This window comes from Salvelinus sp. IW2-2015, linkage group LG30 (assembly GCF_002910315.2).
Source record: "Salvelinus sp. IW2-2015 linkage group LG30, ASM291031v2, whole genome shotgun sequence".
Taxonomy (NCBI): Eukaryota; Metazoa; Chordata; class Actinopteri; order Salmoniformes; family Salmonidae; genus Salvelinus; species Salvelinus sp. IW2-2015.
In genome coordinates, this window is record NC_036869.1 from 25,719,430 (window position 1) to 25,731,516 (window position 12,087).

Genomic DNA, 12,087 nt, shown 5'->3' on the forward strand with positions numbered 1-12,087 from the left:
TTAAGTTCTGCTTTTCTGATGTATCAAATACTTATGTCATGCAATAAAATGCAAATTAATTACTTAAAAATCATACAATGTGATTTTCTGGATTTTTGTTTTAGATTCCGTCTCTCATAGTTGAAGTGTACCTATGATAAAAATTACAGACCTCTACATGCTTTGTAAGTAGGAAAACCTGCAAAATCGGCAGTGTATCAAATACTTGTTCTCCCCACTGTACATATTACCTCAGTTACCTCAACACCAGTGCCTCCACACATTGACTCTGTACCGGTGCCCCCTGCGTAAAGCCTCGCTATTGTTATTTTACTGCTGCTCTTTAATTATTTGTTACTTATATTTCTTATTCTTATTTATTTTATGTATTTTTTTAAAAACTGCATTGTTGGTTAGGGCTTGTAAGTAAGCAGTTCACTGTAAGGTCTACATCTTTTGTACTCGGCGCATGTGACAAATACAATATGATTTGATTTACTATGGCTATTTGAACATAACCAGAGTTGCCTACCATCAAAAACAATAGAAAAAATTCATCCCATAACATTTTAACATGGAAATAGCTATCATTCAGCCGACAGTAGCAGTCAATGTAGGCCTACATTCCACGAGACTTGCAGGGCTTGACATTAACCTGTTTATTMATTTGTCCTTCAGACAAGGCGGTGACTGAAAATGTTGTTGTGTTGTTTGATGCAAGAAACCACTTTACAAAATAAAATGCATTATTATTCCCATACCTTTATTACAGAGAATCAAACCAATTATCCTACCCTCTGCTTATTGGCTACTTAGCTTATTCAAGCCTGTCTCAAAATACACTGCCCCTTTAAGAACAAAAAAAAACTATTCACCTGACTCACTTTTCAAAGATGTCTAGAAATGTACACGTTTTGTGCTCTTGTAGGAAGCAGTCACTCCCCTATTGCTGACTACACATGATCTATAACTGGGCTAATAACTCACTAACTAGCAAAGGATATTAACTAAATGTTCTCTCGCTCTGATCTCAAAAGAAGCGCATCTACTCACAACCGCTCATGCCGTTAACAGTCCAAAGTAAATGGCACAGATCCATAAATGGCAATGGTCTATTTGCATATAGGCCTACTGCAGCTCTGATTGGTTACGCCGCACTGGTCTGTGTGTAGAGTATGGGCTGAGTCGTGCGTGTCAATGCAATATAATCCTTCTCCTATGCGTTCTGAATACAACAAAATCTATTGGATGATTAGTTTTGAATAGTTCATTTTGTTTCGGTATGTTGCATTGAAAGTGGCTAATATTGCGTTGATTCGATCACAGTAGCCACAGTAAAAGGAAACATTGATGGTGTTACTTAACAGGGAAAACTGTAGAAAGTTGAGTGAACTTMATTTTCATGCTTCTCTCCATGGGCWGATACTGTATTTGTTGTGCGCGGCAGTCCGGGGAGATGCGCTGCAAGAGGGAACGTTGGTCATGCCGCTTAGCGTTCTTCTTATTGGATCATATTAGTGGTCAGAGCACAAAGCCGGCCAATAGGGAATGCCCCTCCAGTGGTATCCCATTGGTTGCTCATGGAGTCTAAAAAAACAAATACAATTTAACCAGCACCCCCCTTCTATCTCTGACTCTACTACTACGTTATTGAGGAAAAATTTACTTTATATGCCTGTGATATGTGGTTGTCCCACCTAGCTATCTGAAGATGAATGCACTAACTGTAAGTTGGTCTGGATAAGAGCGTCTGCTAAATTACAAAAATGTAAATGTATTTAAAGACAATATTTTTTTTAAGTGGGTAGTTCAGCTATGAAGTTAGCAGATAGAATCAAAGTCTATCTATTATTTTAGCCGATGACCTAAATTATCAAATTATAATTTGATACGATTGACAGACGTGGTAATAAAAAATAAATAATTTAGGGAGCATTCCAAAGAGGCTAAATTTTCATTTAGAAATGAAAATGAAAGACAAATAAATCACTATTTTAGAAAAAATAAAAAATAAAAAAATCTTTACAAGGTAAAGAAGAAAAAAAGGACGGAATTTAAGCAGGAATACGATTTTTTACTTTTGAAGAGAGCCAACAATACGATCTTTTACTTTTGAAGAGAGCCAACAACTACAGGTTAAACTCAAATAAAGCATGCTGTTTAATGGCAAATAAACATGTTAAATATCTCGCAGCTCTCACGAAACGAATACATGCTAAATAAGTTATCATTTTAAAAGATAAAGATACAAAAGCAGTAATTAGAAACAACGTGATTTTAAAAGCTTCTCTGAAAATGTATGTAAATCAGAATTAAACAACAGTAGGACAGATCCTATAGCATTCTTAGACTCAACAACTCTGAAGCAATTATCAGCAGCCAAAAAATAATCACTAAAAACAGAGATCACCCAAGAAGAAATATTAGATACATTTGCATGGAGAAAAGCACCCGGAATGGATGGCTTTCCCATAGAATTCTTCTCAACATTTTGAGACAAAGTAGCCCCCCTATTTACACAAATGACAGCACCCGTCACTCAAGTTGGTAGAGCATGGTGCTTGTAAGGCCAGGGTAGTGGGTTCAATCCCCGGGACCACCCACACGCAAAACGTAAGCACACATGCTGTAAATCGCTTTGGATAAAAGCGTCTGCTAAATGGCATATATTATATATATATATATATATTACTCAATTCAGTATTCCCTAGTTCCATGTATCAAACAGTTATTTCAGTTATATTGAAACCAGGAAAATCTGGATAGTCCCTTGCTGATTATAGACCCATACGTTTAATAAATTGTGACAATAAAATGATAACAAATATAATGGCAAAAGTCTTACCAGACTTGATACATATTAATAAAACAGGGTTTATTAAAAAATAGACACCTACAAACAAATACAAGAACATGTTTCAGTTTAATATAATACACACAAGATATAGATTCATCAATAATGGCTGTTGATGCCGAAAAGGCTTTTGACCATCTTTAATGGCCTTTTCTATTCAAAACTTTAGAAGCTTATAACTTTCCAGCTAAAATAATACATTTAAAATAAATATTATATAAATGTCCTGAAGCAAAAATATACACAAATAATACATTATCTCATTAAATTGCTTTAGAAAGGGTCACAAGACAGGGATGTCCCCCCTCCACCCTCCTGTTTGCACTGGCAATTGAATCGCTTGCAGAAAGATTTAGACAGGACCTGCGGTTGTGAGGCCAGTTGGATGTACTGCCAAATTCTCTAAAACAAGGTTGGAGGCGACTTATGTGACAAAACTCCAAATTTTAGTGGCCTTTTATTGTCCCCAGCACAACGTGCACATGTTTAATGATCATGCTGTTTAATCAGCTACTTGATATGCCACTCGTCAAGTGGATGGATTATCTTGGCAAAGGAGAAATGCTCAATAACAGGGATGTAAATAAATTTGTGCACAAAATATGAGAGAAATAAGCTTTTTGTGCATACGAAACATTTCTGGGATCATTTATTTCAACTCATGAAACATGGGACCAACACTTTACATATTGCGTTTATATTTTTGTAAAGTGTATGAAGATAACTTTATTCTATTACTCAACAATATGAAAGCAGATCTAATTAAAAATAATAATCTTTCCATAAATCTTACAGGCAGAATAAACCTCTTTAGAATGGCATGGCTCCTAAGGTTTTTGTATTTATTTAAGCAATACCAATTACCCCAACGAAGACATTCTTTAAAAAAGTATTCTCGGTCATAACAGACTATGGTCTAGTAAAATATTTACATTTTCCTAAGTCGGAGGAGGGTGGTTTTAACCTTCCAGTCTTGGAATTGTATCAACTCGCTACTCAAGGCTTTTACTTGTGACATACAGTTAAATGCACTAAAGAGGAACAATGGGTACATATTGAAGATGTGCATGCTCATCCCCAGAATCTTTTTAAGTGTCTATTTTCAAAGGATAAAGCTAAAAACCTTAAAAACTTAATAGTTAAGAATACCATAACAATATGGAAGAAAATGGTTTTACAAAAACCAATATCACTCCCTAAAAACACAAACTTATGGCCAATCCTTTGCTTTCAGCATTCCACGATAACTTGGTCCACATGGAAAACTAAAGGCATAGACACCGTAAATTACTTGGTAAAAGAAAATACATTTATTTCCGTTACAGAATTAAAAAGTAATTTTGGACTGGCCAATAAAGGACCAGTCAAAAGTTTGGAGACACCGACTCATTCAAGGGTTTTTCTTTATTTTTCTTATTTTCTACATTGCAGATTAATGGCGAAGACATCAAAACTATTAAATAAGACATATGGAATCATGTAGTAACCAAAAAAGTGTTAAACAGATCTAAATATATTTTAGAGTCTTCAAAGTAGCCACCTTTGCCTTGATGAAAGCTTTGTGCACTCTTGGCATTCTCTCAACCAGCTTCACCTGGAATGCTATTCCAACTGTCTTGAAGGAGTTCCCACATATGCTGAGCACTTGTTGGCTGCTTTTCCTTCACTCTGCGGTCCAACTCATCCCAAACCATCTCAATTGGGTTAAGGTCAGGTGATTGTAGAGGCCAGGTCATCTGATGCAGCACTCTATCACTCTCCTTCTTGGTCAAATAGCCCTTACATAGCCTGGCTGTGTGTTGGGTCATTGTCCTGTTGAAAAACAAATAATAGTCTGACTAAGTGCAAACCAGATGGGATGGCATATCACTGCAGAATGCTGTGGTAGCCATGCTGGTTAAGTGTGCTTTGAATTCTAAATAAAGCATAGACAGTGTCACCAGCAAAGCACCCCCACACCATCACACCTTCTCCTCTATGCTTCACAGTGGGAACCAAAACATGCGGAGATCATCCATTCATCGAGTCTGCGTCTCACAAAGACACTGTGGTTGGAACCAAAAATCTCACATTTGGACTCATCAGACCAAAGGACAGATTTACACTGGTCTAATGTCCTTTGCTCGTGTTTCTTGGCCCAAGCAGGTCTCTTATTTTTATTGGTGTCCTTAAATAGTGGTTTCTTTACAGCAATTCAACCAGGAAGGCCTTATTCATGCAGTCTCCTCTGAACAGTTGATGTTGAGATGTGTCTGTTACCTGAACTCTGTGAAGCATTTATTTATAACTCTAATGAATTTATCCTCTGCAACAGAGGTAACTCTGGGTCTTCCTTTTCTGTGGCGGTCCTCATAAGAGACAGTTTCATCATAGAACTTTTCCGGATTAAATTACCTTCATAACTTAAAGTAATGATGGACTGTCATTTCTCCTAACTTATTTGAGCTGTTCTTGCCATAATATGGACTTGGTCTTTTACCAAATAGCTGGTTGAAAGAATTCCAAGAGTGTGAAAAGCTGTAAACAAGGCAAAGGGTGGCTACGTTGAAGAATCTAAAATCTTTTTTGATTTGTTTAACACATTTTTGGTTACTACATGATTCCATATGTGTTATTTCATAGTTTTGATGTCTTCACTATTATAGAAAATAGTAAAGATAAAGAAAAACCCTGGAATGAGTAGGTGCTTCCAAACTTTTGACTGGTACTGTATATATTTATATGGCCAATCAACCAATCGCTCCAATCTTAATTCCAACCCTCAGATGTCCATAGACTAACCCATCTTTCCCAGTACACTACCATTTTACTATTTCATTTTGCAATACATCCTTCTATATTACTGTGATGTCTTACAAGGGTCTTAAACCTCTCTATTTGTAGCATTTCTATCGAGATTGCCCTAAATACAAATATTTTTACCTAAAAGTATAATCATATTTCCCATTGATTAATCGTTGTTTTTCAAATCTCCTAACAATACTGTTTGTAGGTCCATCTGAAGACAGACTTTATGATTTATTATAGAACGGGTGGGCCTAATCCTGAATGCTGATTGGTTAAAACCACATTCCAGCTGTTGTTTATTCCCCAAGTTACCACCGGCTAAATCTATGACCTTAAAATGCCTGTTCCATCTGACTGCGCAATCCACTGTCTCATCAGCCCAGCCAAGAAATGTATAAACTTGATCTCTACTATAAAAAGCATCTAGACATTATCTCACATTTCTTTTAGACTAACATATAGTTTTCTACAGCGGAGATTTGTATAAACCTTGCTGTCTGTCTCTCGGACATTGTTTCAATATTCAAATTCGATCTCCAGCTGTCCCATTGCAATGAATGTGTCCGGAGTCAAGACGAGACAGACAGGCAGGCAGCGTATCTCAGCCAGTCGAAATCATGAATCAGCTGGCATCATTTTTATGGATATATACAAAGAAATGTAAATTGAAAAAAGGTCAAACAAAACGAAGCTAGTTTGCAGTCTTTCCAGTTTCAGTTTGAAGTGATTGTGTTAGCTGTGTTGTTGGCTAGCTCCTCTGAACAACAGTGTCTTGATGAGTGAGCAAATTTTCTATGCCAGGCGAAATCGCACCTCATTCGCWCATTGTTATGGATGTATCCAAATTAATGTCACTAGAAAACAGCTTAAACAAATGCAAATGTGGCTACTTCGCTGTTATTCTGGCTGCACTTTTTGATGCGACTGTAAGTTAACCGTAGTTGGCTAGCTAGCAAGCAGAACGTTGCCAGCCAGTATGTCAATGGAACATTTAGAACGAAYGACTGGGTCACGTCCATAGATACAGAACAAAAAGACTGAACATTTTTWAAGAAAATATGTCCATCATTATTTGAATATGTTGTATAAAAGTGATAATGCCSTCGAAGCCGGTGTTTGGAGGATATATTGGCACGGTTTGCTCAACTTCGTCTCAGGCCTAACAACACCCGTGCCAGTATATAARCACGGGCTTCTCTGGCATTATCACATAAACAACAACTCCTGGACCCGACTCCAAAAGTGAGTCACCGAAGGACAATGCCAAAAGAGATTATCTATTGATTCTGTTTCCTCGTGGTAGAGTCCGCACAGAGCTGACTGTTCAATGCCCCAYATATTGAGCATTATTTTAGTGGGGAGAATGTTTTTTAAAATAGTTTTTCTCCCCAATTTCATGATATCCAATTGGTAGTTACAGTCTTGTCCCATCGCTGCAACTYCTGTATGGAATCGGGAGAAGCGAAGGTCGAGGGCCAAGCCGCACTGCTTCTTGACACACTGCTCGCCGAACCCGAAGCCACGCGCACCAATGTGTTGTAGGAAACACTGTACAACTGACGGCCGTGTTAGCGTGCATGCGCCCGGTCCGCCACAGGAGTCAATAGAGCGCGATGGGACAAGGACATCMCGGCCGGCTAAACCCTTCCCTAACCCGGACGACACTGGGCCAAATGTGTCACATCATGGGTCTCTTGGTCACGGACGGCTGCGACACAGCCCGGGATCTTACCCGGATCTGTAGTGATGCCTCAAGCACTGCAGTGCCTTAGACCGCTGCGCCACTCGGGAGGCCCCGTGGTGAGAATTTTATATAATGGTTACGTTGAAAAGAACGGATTAATGCGTCAATTGTTGTTTTGTATATCAGTTCATAAACCTGATCCCATGGTATTGGGACATCAAAAATCTGTTCCCAACTATCTTGAATTTTATGCAGAATAGTTGTCAAAACTCTTGACCTTAAATGAAACAATTAACAATTTATACTATTCATTTTAAGCCATGCCTGGTTTTTCATTGGAGGCAGAAAAAAACAATTAATTCCTTTCTCTTTTGAGAAATTGTCTCTTTCATTTTTGTCGTAGATTTGTGATGAGTTGGTTATACTCCATACACCTTTGTTAATTGTTTGTGTGACATMATTTTACCGTCCTGATTTACAATGTCATTCATTGAACATGATACCTTCCTTATCCATATTTTCCAAGAAAATTGGCCTTTCCTCTATCTAGTACATTGAACTTTAGCGATATTATTTGCTAATAATACACATATGATTATTCTATTAAATATTTTGTGAGGGTAACCTACTGGAAATGTAAATGCTAAAAACTTGTTTGATATACTATYATTTCACAATAACACATTTTCTTGTAACACAAGTCGAATTTTAACACATTAAAAATGCCTTCCACCTGTCTTTGCTTTCACAAACACCTTTTTAGTTTCTAAATACATTACAAATGCATTGGACACGGGTTATCAAGTCATTTCACATGCAAAGGAACATGTTACAATTCTGGTAGGGTAACTGATGCTTTTGGTGATGATACTTCCCATGCTTTCTTGCTTGTTCATCTGATGACATCTTCTTGATCCCGATGATATCATTCAACCCCTCTTCTAATAGTTTTGTTGTTGTTGATTCACCCAAACTCTGATGAACATGCATGCAGCCTTGTTCCCAAGGACCTCACCTGTGACCTTTATAAAGTAATCACAGGTTAAGGGTCTCAGGGACAACGAAACACCCTTAGATATGTCTCTAAATAGACTCATGTGAATCTATTTGAGGATTAAAATACAACAAAACAACGATAATAGAGTATATATAATATTATCACGTCACAATCAGAGGCATTGGTTGAATGATGGTGGGTGGCGTATAAAGGCTTTCRTTTCAAAATRGCGAAYAAAAGTTAATGGGAAACTTACKTATGACRTCCCCTGAAAGTAAGAGTCAATCTGACACTAGTTTGGATACCATACAATTAATTGTGTTGAGTGTGTTGTTGGGTTGGTGGATGGCTCCACCTCATAATGGCTCATCTCTTTAAACTCCAAACTTGCTGGAGATATTACCTGAAAGAGGAAAAGAAGACAGGGGTAAGAAATAATTGGGAGGTATTGATACACAGTACTATTCTTGGGTTTTCATTTGAATCATTCAGGGACATAGGATACGGGACATGAAGATTTTGTATATGCATTTCATTCCTGTCCATCCAATGTCTATATACCGAACGTCACCCCCTAGTGGTAGACAGACAGACAGACAAACAGTTGAAATAGACTGGCAGGCTAATTGTTTAAACTAACCAGACAATTAGTGTTTGAGGAGCATCTGATGAACATACAGTCACCAGGCTCCACTCAATGTGTGACTGTCCTCATTGAACTCAGTAAGACAAAACCTAAGTGTATGGGCTACACCGCCATGACATACATACTGTGTGTACTTGTATGTCGCACATCAAAAGCCAGCTGTAGCTAGAAATGTTTAAAAAAATCTATGCGCTACGTTTGCTGCATGCATGCTAATGACAGATGGTGAAGATGGCCTTCACAAGCAGCAAGAACAAAAAAACGAATAAAACGAAATACATACATGTGCAAAGGAATACAAATAAACCCAACACAACAAAGGTGCATGGAGCATGTGCTGCGCTGTCTGTGAAATTAGACCCCTCTTTCCTCTYTTCCCCTCTGGTTTCCCCTGTCCCAGTTTTACGAGCTCCTCCTTTCTTGCCAAAGCATAAGAGCACAAGAGGAAGGTGGATGGAGAAAACCAGAGAGCGGGGGAGTATAACAAAAACAAATTGCGGAAAAAAAGAAATCAAAAAGAAACTGAGAGAATAAAAAAAAAAAAAGAGAATAACGGCGGCTAGCCGAAGAGGTCAGATGGATAGCTTCTCTCTTTTTGTTTGCCGGTTCGCTCGATTATGTCCACTCACCATTTTGGCTCTAGCTGGTACTTACGTGTGTTGCTTACATGAACACACACACATGACTGTGTGCACATACTGTACATACATACACAAGAGCGAGCCACACACACACGCAAACATGCACAGTTACACACACACTTGATTAGTTATTGATCCATTACCCCCCTGAGAAAAAAATGCATTATTCAATCTTTAAAGAAAATAAAGCATAATAAACCCGAAACCTGCTCCATCTTCACTGTCTTCCTTTTTTYCAGGGCTGTAGCCTAAACAGTCAAATTAWAAAGGTGCCCGCTCTACTCCCCCAGCTTTCTCTTTCTTATTTGTCTCTCTCTCCTTCTTCTATYCATCTCCCAGGCTCTGTCCCTACCTCTGTTTGTGGCTGTCTCCCTGTGCTAAGTCAGATCCCTAAATCTCTGGGCGATTAAAGTCCAAGCAGCCAGGGTGTGAGACAGGTACACGAAGACAATCGCATTGATTCCATTACTGCTGCACCTACAGCCATAATTTCCCAACACAATACCACAAACACCAGCCGGCGCCTCCATCTCTGACCCCACTCCCTTGATAAATCTGTGTCACCTACATACATCCCACACACACAAACAACACACACATATGCAAGCCTACAATCCCTCTCTTTCTCTGTCGCCTGCTCTCACTACTCTGTCCCAGGCTCCCCATCTCTGTCTCTCACTCCATTTTCCCTCATCTCCATCTATTTCCTCTTCCTAYTCCCCCCTCTCTTTCTGTCTCTCTTTCTTGCTCATACTCTCCCCCTTTTTCAGGCGTGACGTCTCGTCTCGCCCATCTTGGAAGTCTAAGTGTGTGCGCATGTGTGTCTGTAAGTGTGCGCACGCTGCTGTGCTCGTGCATTTGGGAAAGAGAGCAAATGTGTGTGAGAGCTGGAGGGAGGGAGAGTGGAGGACGGAGGCATTGGCGGGAGCAGATAGACACTAATGCCCTGTTTACATCCAGACGTATTTCATTTTGCCGTACGTCATCTTCACAGAGTCTCGCCCCACCACTGAACAGACAGTGGTGTCTGTAGCACAGATAGAACAATGAGACACATATTTCACTGGATGTATAAATGTGAAKCATTCGGTTGGCGTTTCCACTCACTAYCAGTGAGAAGAAGCCCACTGGCGGGCAGTGGGAGAAGATGGAACGAGATTTTGGCCGACATTCTGCAAATGTTCTCATCAATTTAACATTTGATCTCAATATAGTTTTCTGCTCCCAAAACTAGAATCTGTTAAGAACAGAGTGGACTAAGTTTTGTAGACTTTACCCTTTGCAAAAGTTGTCAAAAAAAATTATCTGTTTAAAAGGAGTGCAAGGCAAATTKAGTTATTGCACATGCGCACTTCACACTTCAATCTCAAATATAAAATATCGTTTGATTTGTTTAACACTTTTTTGGTTACTACATGATTCCATATGTGTTATTTCATAGTTTTGATGTCTTTATTCTAAAATGTAGAAAATAGTCAAAATAAAGAAAAACCCTGAGTAGGTGTATCCAAACGTATGACTGGTACTGTACATCGATCAACATCTCTACATCTGAACAACACTCAGTACCTCTGCAGCAAATATGTCCCTAAGAATCTACCTCTTATAAATATCTCTTAATATAAATATTTTACAGTTAGAATCCCAACTATAATATGCATACATCTGCCATCTATTCATAGATMATTTCTATTCGGCAGAGGCACATTTATATCTTAACTGCACACATGAACAGGTTCACTGTGAAAGGATTTTCATGTTACGTCATTCACTTGTTCTGCACTAGCACTTTTAACCAACACAAGTTGTATGTGAATATAACACATTCAAGATAATTCCATGTGAGACAATTGGTTATCATATCAAGAATGGCTGACGGAAGAAAGGAATGCCGGAAAGTCGAAAATAATAAAATGCCCCCACAAGCCCATGAATGGCAGGCACACAATTCCAAAATAGCAGACAATAGTTGGCACTAGTGCCATGCTGGGTATATTTCTTCTATTGGAGGAGAGACCAAGGCAGTCTTTCTTTGTCAGCGTAAAGAAAAGAGCAGCGGCAGGCACAGATTGCTGATATATGCTCTTTTTCCCTCCTTACTGGAGCACTGCTGCGCAATGCGGATACTGACTGTCTGAGCCACTAGCCAGACACACTGGGGGGACTAAGCCGAGTGGAGGGGGGATGTAAGGAGAGGAGGAGGAGAGAGGGGGAGGCGGTACGTTGGGGGAGCTCACACACGAGCTACCATGCTTTTGGACATTTTTATACKAATGACTGTACATATTGTCAAACTTCCTGCAACCACACAGAACAGCAGACTCTTGTGAAGATGGCAGACTTAAGAGATTACAGTAAAACAATGCTCACAGTCCATTTTATTCAAAGGCAGTGGCCATATAATCCAGTCCGTGTGCCTTTTTTAAATGTAACTTTTATTTAGTTAGGGGAAACCAATTGAGACCAGGGTCTAACTTTCAAATACAACAGTACAAAATT

At 38.9% G+C, this 12,087-nt stretch overlaps 1 long non-coding RNA gene across 1 annotated transcript in view; it reads right to left on the reverse strand.

The window, feature by feature from the left end:
* Positions 1–8,562: 8,562 nt before the first annotated feature.
* LOC111955367 (uncharacterized) overlaps positions 8,563–12,087 on the reverse strand; it is a 50,532-nt gene continuing 47,007 nt past the window's right edge. The window contains exon 4 of the long non-coding RNA XR_002876108.2: positions 8,563–8,704. This is a non-coding gene — a long non-coding RNA (uncharacterized lncRNA). The remainder of the gene's footprint in view (positions 8,705–12,087) is intronic.